Here is a 16,273-nt window from a genome sequence, read left to right on the forward strand (position 1 = left end):
CTAAGAGTAAAATGGATCCAACCCAAACCGACAGCCTGTAGGAAGGCCCAGGTGAGCACAGAAGCACAGCATAAAAATGCAGGCACCACTCTGCTGCGAAGCTGATAAATCAGAGTTATTTTACATGAGATACCCAACATATAAATAAATCAGAGAGTCAAATAAGAGACAGATAATAGGAAACTGTGGTGGGGGGGGGATCATTTCCAAAAGAGAAACAGACCAAGAGATGCAGGAAGAGACAAAGTAATGGATGTAAAACACAGTTAAGATGCATGGCACCCATATCCCGAATCCGTACAGTAAGTGCAGCCCTTATGTACCGCAAACATAAAAGAATAAAACCTAATTAGTTTTGTTTTTTAAGAAGGGACAATGATAATACAGCACAGTGAGGGGTCCGCACTGTCTCAGGAAGCATGGTAGGCACTGGAATTTCAGAAACGGACTGCAGAAACCTCCCTGCTATAGAGAATCTTAGCATCCAGGTTCCTGAGAAGCAGTGGTGGTTTTAGAGAGAAAATAAAATCAAATCATAGAATTGAGGACAATGCAACACATAAGAGCTGGACTCTGAAGTTCAGGAAGGAGCATCCCAGGCAGATGGTACTGCAACTTCATATTCACAGAGAGTGACTTGGTAAATTACTGGAAAATACGAAGTGGGGGTGACAGGAGACAACAGATTGAACAAAGGAGAAAGCGGGTAGAGAAGGTGCTGGCGTGAGGAGAAGCAGTTACACAGGTGCTTCTATGAGGTGAGTTTGGCTCTTACTGTACTGGTACTGGGATTGCTGGTGACAACACAAGAAATGAATGTGTGCTATATATACTTTCATGAGTCATCCAAGCTGCAAACATCGGCAGTGCTTTCTCTTTCCATTCATTTTTTCTCCTCTTTCAATTCTGATATGTTTATTTTTTTTTCTTGTTCATAATACACAGAGAATGACCTACCATATATGCAATATATTCTCAGTTTATGCTTTTGGTCCTAATTTCTAAAAGTGCTCTCATTGACTCCCAATGTATTCTTGTTTAGTCAAGGATTTGTCAAACATTTTCACTAAAGCCCACAGGAATGGCAAATAAACTTTATCACTGTAACAAGACAGTAGCCATTGACAATATGGAAGTTAATAAGCATTGATTTACTCCAATTAAATATATTAAGAGTGAAACTGAACTTCACACAATTTTAATGCATCACAAAATATTATTTTTCTTTAGATGCTTTTTTCCATCACTTAAAATATGGAAGATTTTTTAGCTCATGGGCCATATAAAGACTGGTGCTTGGGTTTGGTCATCCTGTTGTAGTTTGAGAACCTACTGCTTCTAACATAACTTAGAGAGTGAGCCTTACCATAAATGACCTTTCTTGAGAGCTCACCGTATGCCCAGAAATCCTTACCCAGGTCTAAGCACTGTAATTAGGGTTAGATTTCTTTTCTGTAGACTGGGTGGTTTGGCCATAGACTAGATTTCTTTTCAATAAAGAAACAGAGGCATAAAGAATCTAGGACATAACACAGCACCGTCAGGGTAATAAAGGGCAAAACCTGGTTTTTGAGTCCATATTTTTTTTATTATTATTACTATTATCATTATTTTAAAGAGAATAAAACAAAACAGCAAAGCAGATCAGAATAAAACAATGTAAGCAACACAGGATTTCAAAACAAGACAACAGGAAATCAACAGTGGCTACCATAATTTCTCTTGTTTTCTTGGACATACTTGTCTGTATTGAGCCCACATTCTTAACCTCACAGCTAAAGGATCTTATCTCAAATGATACTTTGGTCCTCAGCCTCCAGTTTGACATTCCTCTTTCACGTCATTTTTTCTAACTTTTGCATAATTTAATTTTCCCTTCCTTTCCCCTTTATTCTCTCATGGCTTTTTAAAAGCCCTGCTTTCCTTATTCTTTACAAAACTTACATTTATAATTCAGTTACGTGCATAGGAGCAAAACTAAATAAAAAAACTAATGATAAAAATTAAATGACATGAAAGAATCAGTGCTATCAAACTTACAGTCACTTAAAATGTCATAAAATTTTCTTTAAAATTCTTAAATATATTATTCCTCAAATTAAACCCCATTTTCCCTTTACATACCCACTTTCTAGTACCTATTACTAACTTCATGGTGTTATTTTAACCATCAATGCTAAACCAGCTGCTTTCTTTGCCATTTCTTGTGAGCAAATACTTAATTTTCTTACTTTCCTTGTTTGTGCAGTGAATGGTGTCAAGTTAAGAACTGGATAGGTCTCTTCACTTTCTTAAATCTATGATGTTCTAGAGGCCCAGTACAGTGGACTAGAAATTGTACCACTTTAGTTCCTGTATTCCAAACAATGCTCTTTACAAATGAAGTCTCAAAACATAGGTTGTTTTTTAAATTGAGAGCTTTCAGTATGCTTTGCCATAATCATTCACGGTTTTAAAGCTCTGACAAGTGGTTACTTAACAGGGCCTGTCTAGTTTGATAGTACAGATGGATTAGAAAAAAGAGAGGGGTGTTTAATTTCAGGACCTCTTCCGGTATTGAAGTTTCTTGTCAGCAAAGAGCAATAATAAAGCTCACATAGCTTAGAAATGTCAGCAAAAGCCTAGCAACACATACTACCAAAGTGATTTCTTTTAAGTGTTTTTGATTTGGCAAAACATATATTTTTCAAAGGAAAAGAGAAAAACGGCATTTGATTATGGATATGCATTACCATTTCCCACTCAATCTTGTTAACAAATTCTACATCAGGTTGAAGCTGTTGACTTACATTGCTCTTTCTCTACTAATTTCTAAAAATGTTGAGCCATATGAAAACCAAACTGAATGAAAGGCAGACACACAGTATGGAGTGGAGAGTGAGGACAACCTGCTTGGTTGAAAGGAAGTCTGGAGATTTATCAACATCAGGCTGGTGAGAGAGAGACGGAGGGAGTGTTTACGAGCTCTCCGAAAGGACTGATCTTTACAAGTCCTTGATTTACCTCAGATGGATGCCTATATATTCTGTTGGTAAAAGGGTTAATGGATTCAACCTTTTGAAAAATGCTCTTCTTTACATGCATCTAACTTGATGAATAGTTAACTGAATACACATGGGTAAACATAGGTGAAAACAAATTAATTGGAAGGTATAGACTTTATTGTTTATTTTTTTCCAGGATAGATGGATCTCATTATTTTTCTTGGGCACACAAAGCCATAACAGTTTCCAGAGAAAAAGAGAAGTGACAGACCCAGGAAACTACTCACCAATGGACAGCCAGCAGGACAGCCAGTAGGCTTCATGTCTACCTCATCAATAAGCTGGCTCCAGGAACAGTGGCAATTATTCTTTTCCTGCTTGTGCTACCGTTGGAGGGGCCTGAAGATGATTATTGATAAATGGGCACATAGGACAAAATATCCACAGTAACAAAAACTCATCTACTGTGGTCAGTCCACACCAGAGAGCACAGCTGCCTTCATGCCGTTATATAAAGTGGCACAGTGTAGACATCAGTGTCGTGGAGGATTATGCAGATACTGTGTTCTGTTACAATCCGTTAATTATTAATGAGGTGCATTTATTATTCACCTATATTTAGAGAGTCTGTATGATACACTGCAAGGAGGGGGAGAAATGGCCCTGAGTCTCGGAGGTGCGCTCTCAATTTTACATCTAAACAACTGGTATAGAATTGATTTTTATCTTTTTTGGCTTTACCAAAAATCTTCAAGATATTTTGTGGCAATAATGTCAAAATAAATGAATACAAATAAAATCTTATATAAATCTATAATGACCGGTGCTTGGTAAGAACCAAGAAGCCAGACCTACTGCTTTTTTACTTTTTTAATATGAGCAAATAATGTAGTAGCAATTACTATCAAAAATTAAAAACAACAAAATACCCCTTTCAATGAAAGGCAGTACACAATAGATGACAGTTTCCAGCATCAGCATGAAGCTAAAGGGATTCCAATGGCCTCGTTACTTTTATTGCCCCGTATCGCTGAGCCAAATCTGCTGCAAGGCAGTGGACAAGTCTAGGATCTGTGCTGGTCCTCACAGAAATAAGGGCAATGGATGACTTACCTGGGCTTAGGAGGGCAAGAATGCGAGATCCGAGCACAGCACAGGTGGGGTTTCCTGTTTAATGGAGACAGGAGGAAAGATGCTGACCAGGAAAAGAGTTCACACAAACCAAAGACAAATTCAACCATAATAGACAAATCTCGATACATTAGATCCTTTTGTTGAAGACAGTGGAGACTTCCCACACCTGTCTTTTTGAGTACCACATTTCCTAGCCTTTATATTGCAAAACTGATAAGAATGATGTGCGTTTTTGTTAACTCAACCAACAGCAGATGAGCAGTGTAAATTTTAATGTCAGTCTAAAGGCGAGCCCCCCACTCTCTGCTACGGTTTTCTCTTGCATTTTATAGCCACAGTGATTAACTGTGCTGTACTAGAGTTTCATGATTATCTGGTAATCAGGGATCCCCCCTAGAGCTGCAATGACTTCACTAAGGGGACCCTTGTTCCCCATTTTCCTAAATGTCTCATCTCCAAGGATGGAAAAGAAAAGTTCATTGAAAGGTGAACTGACTTTCTCAGTTCAAAGAAAAGCAACGGTAATTAGAAAATACAGGAAACTAAACATGTCCCATATACTCAGATCACCAGTTTTTGTAAAACTAATATGCTTTTTAGTCTATGATAAGTTTATTTTTATTTAAAAGATCTTCCACATACGAATATCTGAAAAGAAAATATTACTCACTTAAAGGTGTCATATCAGTGTCATATTTTAAATTATACATCCTTTTCATGGTTTCTGTCCAAATTTCAAGCAAAAGCAACTAAATACTGTGGTATTTATTTTAGGAGAAATACTTATTGAAGTATTTGCAGAATTTAGAATACAAATTGTTTCTCTAACTTCTCTACAATAAAGGAAAAACATAATTCTGTGCAGGAGGCAGATATCTTTATATGAGCATATATTAATTTTTGTATAATAATTTTATATGGACAATGTATAAGGCAATCTGGGTGAAATAGTATTGTAACATTTTCACCTGAATTTAAATTAAATTTATAAATTATGAGTTCAAGTGAAAAACAGGGTTCCGATGATAAAGAAATAATGACTCTCTACTATTGAATTATATTGAAATATTCATCCAGAAATTCCTTGGTCATTAGCTAGATACTTTAAGTCAAATGGAACAGAAATGAAGGGAAAGCCATTGATTCCTCTACCGCAGCCACAAGGAAGGGCAGTGACACAGCCAACGCAGAGGACCCGGTCTCCTCTCCTTCCATCCTCTTGTGGGAACCTGAAAGGAAAGCCTGTCTGTGTCTCCAAGAGCCACACACCATGGCAAACAAAGGTACTCATCCCTGCACCCATCCGTGTGACCAGGCCACCAGGGCCATGAAAGCCTCCCCATCTGCCCTGTGCCCAGGTCAGCGAAGGAAGCCCTCGGCCAGCAAGATGAGGTTCATGGTGCAGTTTGACCACCTCTTCCAACAACTTTGCAAACATGACTGAAAGACCCCAGGAATACTTTTGCTGCACAGTCACTCATTTTTAATTCCTAAAACCCACTTGCTGGAGCACATGTCTCTTCCTGCACAAAGCCTCATGGTCTAATTCCAACGCTGTGTTCCAGCGCCTGCAGTTACACCCTTTGGAACAAACCCCACGGGACCCAGTGCCTCCTTTTCATCTAGCACCGTCCTATTCCACGCCTCCCACGTCCTGCCCGTGGGCCAGTGCAGAGATGCAGTGGAAACCACTCAGTCTCTTCTTAGCTTTCCCCTTTTAGAAGCTTTCCTAAGAGGCCATGCAAAGTGAAAGCAGAAGCCAGGCTTTGAGTCAGAATACTTAAGTATGGAGTCTCCCCCTCACCGAGATGACTGTATCCAAATCCCAATGGTTTTACCACTTCTCCATGGAGTCTCATTGTGAAAACATTATAGATAAAACTTCTAAAAAGCTCTACCAAACCTAGTAGTTATTTCTATCATGCCACGCTTCCTTATTAAAGTATTTTTTCCTTCCTTTATAATCAAATTCTCCAATACTCTTGAATTTCAAAACACAGTATCTTACTATTGTCCTTTCCAATCTTGGGGGACTTTGGAATGCATTTGGGCAACAATCTTAACTAATGGTTTTATCATTCCTACAACCTCATAATGGCTAGGCTGATCCAGATTCTAAGTTTCATAATTCTTGGACATCACTTATTTCTCCTCAAGTTCTTTAGAAATGTTCTAATATTTTCATCCCTGTACCCATTTCAAATCTTACCACACCCAACAGAGACCATTTCTATGAGGAAGGATGATGTAACAATTCAGTGGACCAAACCCACAGCCAGAGTAATGAATCTTTATCATGCATTAGAAACACAGAACGCATGAAGCAGTAAGTATTGTTCAAACAAGATTAACAACCTGCCTCTCCTGGGGGATTGCCAGGATCATAAATTGCCTTTGTCAAGCATTTGAGGAACTTCATAATGTAATGATTCTATTATACCCAGAAAGGTGACAAAAACAGTCCTTTGTCAAGGTCTCAGACAGGTGGTATTTATACATAACAAAATGATGAATTCAGAAACAAAAGAGAGAAGAATAGGACCAAAATGTATTCAGGGTTTTTTTTTCTTTCAAACATTTTTCTTTCTTACTTGTTGAGCTGCATGATTCTCCTCTGGCTCAGCCCTTCTGTTTGCTGATTGTAAATCACACACATGCTGTTCTGTGTCTTGAGGACAAATTAAAAGCTGCCCCCCTCATGCCATTCACAGAACTCTTCCCTCTTCTCTACCCCTGCTTCCCCCCCCCCTCAGCTTTTCTCTCCCCTCTTCCCTACTCCATCCTCTCCTTTCCCTCCCTCAGCCCTCTCTCTCTCTCTCTCCATAGATTGCCTCCATTCTAATTTCTGAGTCTTCACAAGTTCCCCTTGCCTGTTATCTACATCCAGACCCCTGGAGGCAGAGAGGAACCAGAAACATTAGGACTGATAAAGGCTTTTCTATTTCTAAGTGCTCATTCTCCTGTTAGAGGGAAATAATATTTACCAACTTGAACTCACAGAGTACATTTGTAACTTAGGGCACTTATTGTACTCTGTCATCTGTTCCAATCCCTTTTATAGATACCAAATCCTGTATGGACAGCTTATTTTGTAAAATTTAATTTTAGGGGAAAATGTTTACTTAATTTTTGTGTTATATTAATTTCTATAACTTTTGCATTAGGCTCCTCTTTGTTGAATACTATAATTTCTTTGATATAATCTCTTAATAAAAATACAGTGTCAAATTAGTTTCTTCTCTTTGGGAATTTTACATTAAAACATATCCAAGTAAAATGCTTAGAAACACCCACATATGTGCATATGTAAAACATCTGCTTTGCAACATTGTTTTCCAGCTGGGTGGGCCTTTCCATCCCTGTAGAACACTATTACATGTTCTACATATGTATTGGTTCACCACAGAGAGCACAAATGAAGAGCCTTCTCTTCAGGTCAGGCAGAAAGTGTTAGGTAATCCTAGCCCATTTTTCCTCCCGAGATCAGCACATCCATGTGACTTTCTGATGGGAACTATGAGTAAAATATTATAATGAAAATAATTATCCTAGTTCCCCATGGAATACTTCCACGGAGTCAGTCTCACTGTTTTCTCCAGCAAGTATCTATGTTTAAATTTTGAGTATTTCTCACAAATTATGTGTACAGGAGTACAGTAACTCAACCAAATAGAAACCTCTATGAGATCCACAACAATTTTTGTGTTAAAATAGTGACTTTTGTTGCAGTTGGGCTTTGGAACCTTCCCCTAAAGCCTCACTGGCTCAGAGAGAGGTTCTGTGGAAGGTGACTGGGTGAGCTTGCTTTTAGGAGGTGGAACCTGGCAGGAACAGGCGGGTCACTGAGGTCATGACCTGGAAGTGTTTATGTACCTTCCCAATTCTCAATTGACTCTGCATCCTGGTGGCCATGATATGAGCAGCTTTCTCCATAAATTTTTGCACCATGCCCTTCCTGCTGTGAACCTAGCAGACTATGAACGGAAATGTCTAAACACTGCAAGACAAAAAAAATCTTTCCTCTTTTCAAGTGTGAGTATAAGGCATTGTGTACCAGTCACAAAGAAAGAGACTTAATCCAAACTTATTTCTCCAACCTCAACTTAACTATCCATAGTCATTACTTTATAAATTTGCTATGTTTGTATTTTCCAATCCTTTTCCTGTGTACTTTGCAAATTGTATATTTCTAGGAAGATCAGTAAAATGTTCAAGCCTTTAATTCACCAACATTTAAATGAGTGCAACAGTACCTACTTCCCTGAATAGTTTTTCAAATTACATAATATATGTAAAAATTATGTAAAAATCAAAATTCTATCCAAAGGAAATCAGGATCAAATTTATTATTACCACACCTTCAATTCACCTTAGAGAGATGGACTGTCCATGAGTCAGTCTCCCAGCCTCTTGCTTCTTTTTAAGACTTCAATAGGGGCTAGAACTGCTTAATTGTCCTGTGCCAATTTTTGAGTCTTCTCCATTAGGAACGTCACTTCCATCTTTTTGTTTTTTGTTTTTTTGGTTTTTTTTGGTGCCGAAACCCGGGAACAAACTTCCATCTTTTCATCATGCTCAAACTCTCCAAAGCTAAAATTTGTAACTTCTATGTTTCAGCCTTTATTACCACTGACAATGGAATTGCTTCCATAGAGACCAAGGTAAAAGTCACTTCATTCCCCTTAAATGAATGTAATCAATTAATTAAATTGTTTTGCTTCCTTTCATTATTCCCATTCTGAATATGGTATCCAGATTTCTTAGTTTCTTCACCAATTAGTGTTAATTTTCCCCAATTAGTGTTAATTTTCTCAATTAATTGAGAAAAGAGAGAAGGAAAGAAGGAAGAAAAAAAGGTCATGGATAAATGGACCATGTGTAACATCATAGAATGCTGTTTCTCAATGGCTTTTATCAGTTATGGTTAATAAATTTCTGTTTCTGAACTCTGTCTTTGAAGTCAGCAATAGCCACTTTAACAGAACACTTCATTTCTTGCCACTGAAAACCTCCTGCCCCTGGGAGACATTAACTAATTAATCTTAATACAGGCTGAGACGAGCTCAGAAGGTGTTTAGGAGGACAAAAACTGTCTATAAAATTCACCATGACTGTCATTAAAATATTACCTGTTCCAGTGCATCTACAAAACACAGGTCTTGCAGCCATGGGAAGTCACTTAGAATAATCTAAACAGTTTGTAAAATATAATAGAGTTCTATTCATAGCTACCATGTATTATAAACTGAACGTGTTAAAACAGATTACTCCAAAGTATATTCTGCTTGATACTTAAGTTACTTTGATTCATATCCATTTATCTCTTTGGGAAAAAAAGGTGAGGAAAAAAACCCAAGTGCTTAAAGATCTTACTTATCTGCAAACTTTCTAAAATCACACATTGCTTTCATAAACAGACTTGACATTTAATTATATACAGTCTCAGTCCTAATTTTTAGAGGTTGTGTCATTTGAGATACTCAAGTTTTTAAAACAAAATACTCTTAACTGAATCAAATTTAAAATGTATTACATTGAAGGGAATGAATAGTTCTACCTAAACTAAGAAATAAAGATAATTGGAAGAAACAAATGTAATTTATCTTGTTTGCACAATGGGTTAGGGCTCAGATCGACTATATTCTTTCTTAGCACAGCCTGGGGAATTCAGGACAAAGGGAACTTCATGTGCCAATCTCTTTGCAGGATAGAGTTTTCCTAGGAAACCCAATAAGATCCCCCAGCCAGGTTGTGGCCCTGCTGGCCCACCTTTCTCTGGACTGTAGCAAGCACAGTAAGACAGGGGAGGAGCAAGGCAGATATTGATCCTGTGGAGCTGTGCAGAGGATGTGACCCAGGTCTCCTCAGTCTCACTGAATGAAAGACTCTATCTCACTTCTTTTGTAGACACCTCACCCAATACCCAGATCACTAGGAGTAAATAATGTACCCTTGGTGTACGTTCCTTTAGGAAAGTACTACCATTCATTTCTTCTTTTCAAGGCTATCCAGGCTTACAATACTTGTGATGATACTTCAGTGTATTAGAGCCCCACAAAAATACACATTTTATGGGGTTCAGGAGGATGTTTCACATTTCAGCTCCCAGCCAGCATGAGGTTCAGCATAGAAATTACTTTGATCTCATTGAAGGAAGCTGCTGATAGGGGCTTTGATGGATAGAAAGATGAAGCAGCTACCCTGGTTCCTTGCCCTGCCAGTGCCCTTTGCAAGCCCTGTGGAGCTATACCCGTCCTGGGAAAAATCTATACAATCCAGTGGTGAGGAAGGATTTCTAGCACCTTCAGTGCATCTTACAGTATATATTTGGGTCTATTTTGATATGTTTTATCCAACTAAGAATACATAAGACTGACTTTCTATCCTCATTTCATGTTCAGTTTCATCCCTTATTACAGGTTAGAAACCACAATGAATCCTGCACAAACAAGTCTGCGACCCCAAGCTATACACAGAAGTCCTTGTTTATAGCTTGTAAATATGGGAATTTCTACAACTACAAATATTAACACAGAGAACTGATTCAAAACTTTCCAAGGAAAATGTAGCTCTCAATCTGTTTGGACTGTAATATTTAAAGTTGCACGATGTTGTAATAGAACCAGAGTCTAAGCACCACAAATAAAATAATATATGCTCCTGAGTTCCCAATGCCCTCTTTAAGAATATTTGATAAATTCATACTGTAAATCATTTCTGATAAATTCGATTTCTGTAGGAGTCCAGCATCTAATGATCAATAGAGTCCAGAAGACAGACCTAATATGACTGAGAGCAGCACTTAGGAAAATTACTGCAGTGCCAGTCAGCAGTTGTGCTGTGCATCTTCAAAAAAATACTGCTTTTCCCTCTGTTTACTTTGCTGTTGAAGGCTGAACTTGACAGTAACTCTGTTTTAGTCAGAGGTTGTACACAGAGACAATTAGGATTAGGACATGGAGTTTATAATATTTTTATAATAGTCACCAGAAGTTAACACAGGAAAATGCAGGAAATCTATCCGCAACACCAAAGTCATAGATTATTTAGCCAAGAACCTAAACCCCACAGCAATGTCCTGCATGAGTCCAGATAAAACCCAGAGCTCAGGACAATGCCTCCCAGAGTCCGACTGGAGGTCCAGAGCCCACAAGAAGGACTCACACCAGTCTCTTTTACGGATCCATGCCGGGAAGACCCAAGGGTCAGTGGTGGAAGCTAGAAAGTCTATGCCAGCAGCATGAAGGAGCTGTGCTAGTGGGATGAGGGCTCTACACTGGAGCCTAGAAGTCACACTCACAACAAAGACCAGGGCTATCCTGAAGGACACCACAGCTGTCCTCAGCGACACGGAGGCCTCAAGCTCCTCCGACGACAAGCATAGTAGGGTACATGCCAGGAAGCAGTGTGAAGAGTTCATCCAGGAAACCAAGCGGCACATGTGTTCCCCTCTGGAGCCAGGAAGCAATGCTCAATGTGAGGACCAAAGCTTCTCCAGGAGAACCAACAGCTCAGACAGCAACTTCTAGGAGAACCCACAATGCCTCCTTAATGCCTCAACCCTCTACACCTCCCTTCTTCTCCACCTATTTATCCTGGCAACCCTCCTCAGGTGGAGCATCTTTGCTAAATGCCATGCTGATGTAATCCAGCTGGTGTTAAGTTGACCACCAGTTCTTAATCTATAACAAACTCTCCATTTCAAAATGAAAATTACTTTCAGCCCATTGATAAGAAGCAGAGAGATTTAAAAACACCCCCAAGAATGTAAACCCCACAAGGCATTTTTGCCTCTTGCATGTTTTCAAGGTAGAAGTCCGGGGTAGAAGCTGTAGTGTGCACCACTAGCAGAACAGTCACGGTTCAGGGAGGAGCCTGCACTCCCCGTCTTAACACAAGTCAGTGCAGAAAAGTCCTCCTGACCTAGTCAGACCTTCCCATTCACTCTGTGTTTCACAGCAGCCTGCTGAGGGATCACACACAAACAGGATGATTCCAGGGCTCCATCTTTTAATTCTGTACATTCCTTTAGTACATTAGGACCATCTTGACCCCCTGACGGGCTGTTCCTCCACCTGCAGGATGACCACTTCTCCACTGGGACTCTAACTCAGAGCTCTTGCTTCCCCGGAGAACTCCATCAGAGTAATTTTCTGAAACACAAGTCTTGTATTTCTTCCTATAAAAATCTTTCCCTGGCTCCTTGCGGAATACAGAGTGAATCTGAACTCCACTCTGACCCAGAGTTCAGGTTTTCCTGCTGAAGCCACTGCCATGTCTGCTTTCCAGTCCCAGCTCCAGGGAAAGTTTCAAATTTTCCTATCCATACCTGTTTCCGATGTGTAATGCTTACATTCACTTTAGGCAGTAGGTACAGATAATGCATACAAACAGAAGCACAGACGAATACAGCAAGTCAGAGAGCCCAGAAATAAGTCCAGCACAGATGGTCAGCTGAAGGCACTGTTATGGTTTAGACCTAAACCATCCCCAAAAGGCTCACATTGGAAAACAATTAGGCCTGGGTGGTGCCATGCTCCTCCGGTTCAGTAGCTGAATGTGCTGCGTGAGTGTGGTCTGGCGGGGGAGGCAGTGAGTGGACCTGTAACTTGGAAAGGTGTACTGTTGACCCTAGCTCCTTCCTTAATTCTCCACTTCTTTGAGGCCATGAGATGAGCAGCTGTCCTCTGGGAGGCCCTTTTCACCATGATTTTTCTGCCTCAGAGCCAGCAAACCATGGACTGAACCCATGAGAAACTTTACTCAAACACTGTTTTCTTTCTTTAAATTGTGGTTGTCAGTATTTTGTGGAAAAGCTAGTATTAGAGGCATGAAGAGGACACAATGAGTAAATAAATATAAATGGTGCTGGAGAAATTGGATTTGTTCATGTGAAAGAGTGAAACTGGATCCTTATTTTACACAATATGCATTTAAGGTAAAATATCTGAGCATAAGACCTGAAACTATAAAACTCTCAAAGAGAACATAGGGGAAAATTTTCTTGATCTTGACCTTGATATTGAGTTTTATATCACAAGAAAATTTCAGGCTATAAAAGTAAACATAAAGAAATGAGAATATATTAAATAAAATGTTTCTGCCTTGGAAAGGTAACAGTCTGCAAAATGAAACTGTGACCTGCAGACTGAGGAAAATATCTGCAAATCACATATCTAATAAGTAACTAATTCCTAAAACTGAGAACACTTGTAACTCAATATCAGGGAAATAACCTCATTTTCTTTTTCTTTTTTTTTTTTTTTTTTTTTTTTTTTTTTTTTTTTTTGCCTTTTTCGGTTTTTTTTATCGGTATCAGGGATCGAACTCATGACTGCCTGCTTGCAAGGCAGGCGCTTATGCCACTGAGCTAAATCCCCAGCCCCAATAACCTCATTTGCAAATGGACAAATGAACTAACAGACACATCTTCACTGAAACATAAAATGGGTTAACACGTATATGAAAGGCTCTCAATACCATTGGTCATTGGGGAAGCACACATGAAAATTCCTTGATTTATCATGTTGCATTAGAATGACACTCATCAAAAAGATGACACAGATTTGAGTGAGTGTGGAAGACAAAGGAATCCTAGCACACTGTTGGTGCAAACTGGTGCAGATGTTGTACAAGACAAAGACATATTGCCTAAAGAAATTAAAAATACCATATCACCCAGCGCCCTCTCTTCTGAGCAAACTGTGTACCCAAAGAATAAGAGGTCTCTCCCTGGCAGAAACAACCACACTTACTCAAATAACCCTGAGAGGGGAGCAACTTAAGTGCCCGCTGATGTTGCATGTACGCGATGGAATATGAATTAGCCTTTGCCACAGCATGTTCTGAGAGAACTGGAGAGAACTCTAAGTGAAATAAGCCAGATAGAAAAAGAAAACAAGCAAACAAACAAAAAGGTCAAATATACACAGACAGAGAACAAACAGTGGTTACCTGTAAAGGGAGACAGAAGATGGGGAGAGAGAGTTCACAGGAAGCAAACCAGCGTGCATGTAGTGAACCAACACAGGGCTTGAGGACAGTGCTTAAAAGTTTCCTGTGTTAGGGATTTTAACACAGAGATTTTAGCTGCTCTTTAAAAATAAGTACATGAGGGACTATATTAATTTGGCTCTCTGTAATAATGGCTTTAGTCTGTATGACTCCTATAATATTTTGTGAACTCCAGAAATATATAACAAATCTTATTTAAAACAGTAAAATAGAGGAAAATTTTGTCTGAAACGTGAGCATTCCAGGATTATTAAATAAGTTCCAAACTCTCTTCAAGCTCAATGATTTTAAGGCCACATTTTTAAAAAGGTATGACCTTGGCCACCAAATGACTGTTTGCTGTACCAACTCCTTTTCAAGAGGTATTATTTCAAAAATTCTCAAAGTGCGTCTGACTGCCAAAAGGATATGGGATTGAGAATTTATAAGTGATGTTGAACATTTTCTCATTTCAAAGGAGCGTTCATATGTACAGAAGATAAACTTTAAGCTAAGGGCTGTCATAGATGGTGCACTTTGGTGGTTGGAAGCTTGGAAGTATTTAGTATCTTATCAAATAAATACCATGTATGTTTTTAGTAGGAATGAAGGAAACTTTTTTGTAATAAAATTACTTAATTATCCAGCAAAATATGGGAGTTTTTATACATATTAAATATTTCAAAGCAAGTTATTCCACTTGAATTCCCTTCTCAGGCTTTACCCATTCATACTAACGAAATATGAAAAATGCTCCCTTTAAGAAGAAAAAGCTAATTTTCATGGATATGAATATAAGAATTTTTATTAAAATATATCCTTTCTAGCTTTTACTTGGACACCTTGTATTACAGTTTACTTTTAAAATTAATCTGATTCTCAACAGTTTCCTAAAGTTTAAAAATTTATAGAGTTTTCTGTTATTCCTGTTAACGAGTTCTATACCACGTAATCAATGTTTGCATTCCAAAGCAGGAAAGAAGGGCTACAAAAGCTCAATGACAAACTTAAAAATATATGTAGAATAAAATTAGAGAAATGGAAACATTGGGGTTTATTTGGGATGAGTTCTGTCTGCAGCTTTCAGGCTTTCCGCTGAGACACAGTTTTGAGAGGCAGACGTGTGCTTTGTTCCCTTAATTTCCATAGCCATAAGATAGCAATGTCCTCACAACATCCTCACAGATTCTTAGCGTTCAACTTATCAGCCAGTCATATGAAGATATGAACAGGGTGGTGCTCATACTCATAAATTTAAGGTAAGATTGATCAAGATAGTACAATAATAATAGACGCAAAACATATAGTTCATACACAAAGTGAGACTCATGTCACTTTAACTTATAACAGCTCACTCAAAAATGAATTCACATGGTATTCTTCAAACATTGCCTTGTTCATCCAGTTTGCAAACTCCTCTCCCAACCTGTATGCTACCTAAAAAGTAAAAGTACACAAACTGGTGTACTGAGCATGGAGTTCAACAATAGCAGTGCAGTGTAGGGAATAAGGCCTTGAACATCGGAATTGGGCCCTTGTCTCTTTCTACTTCTCATTGCCTTGACTTTAAAACTATTTCCTGAATATAAGTAATAACAATTCTTTCCCTGGCAATTGCCTGCATTATGAATTTTTATGCTATTAAGTACCACTTCGTATTATCCTATTTCTATAGCAGAGACAGAGAGTAAAGTTACTAGTACCTTACTGATGAAAATAGAGCTTTAAAAATTTGAAGTCAGGAGGTTTCTGCCTAGACAGTGCCACGGGTTAAATGCAGAAGCCCTCTCAGAAGACTCAGTGTACTCACCAAGTAACACTCACATCAGTTTCCTGGGGAACAGTCAATGATACCATCAAGCAAAGCCTTGGCTCAGAATTGTAAATGCAACCTGTTAAACACAATTATTATTAATTGATAAATAAATCAGAACACATCAAAAGCAACAACAAAAATCAAAAACTCACAAAAGAAAAATTATTCTTCATATAAACTGCAGAGAAAATTTTAAAAAATACTTTAATATAAAAACCTCTAAGATATGTCTAAACTAGTATACAGAGGACAATTCATAGTCATATGCAAATTTTCAAAGCAATACAATAATTCCATGTATCTTAAGAATTTAAAAAAGATGTATAAAGATTGGGGTAAGCAGAAA

At 38.4% G+C, this 16,273-nt stretch overlaps 1 long non-coding RNA gene across 1 annotated transcript; it reads right to left on the bottom strand.

Annotated features, from left to right (window-relative positions):
- Window positions 1-1,540: 1,540 nt before the first annotated feature.
- On the bottom strand, window positions 1,541-16,005 carry LOC111755587 (uncharacterized). Its single transcript, XR_002790149.2, has 3 exons — window positions 15,922-16,005; window positions 4,098-4,151; window positions 1,541-3,383 (listed from the first exon to the last, which is right to left on the bottom strand). It is a non-coding gene; the product is annotated as an uncharacterized LOC111755587 (long non-coding RNA).
- Window positions 16,006-16,273: the final 268 nt, after the last annotated feature.

The sequence above is a fragment of the Cavia porcellus genome, unplaced genomic scaffold (genome assembly GCF_034190915.1).
Source record: "Cavia porcellus strain 051 isolate PalLab524CR breed Dunkin Hartley unplaced genomic scaffold, mCavPor4.1 scaffold_22, whole genome shotgun sequence".
Taxonomy (NCBI): domain Eukaryota; kingdom Metazoa; phylum Chordata; class Mammalia; order Rodentia; family Caviidae; genus Cavia; species Cavia porcellus.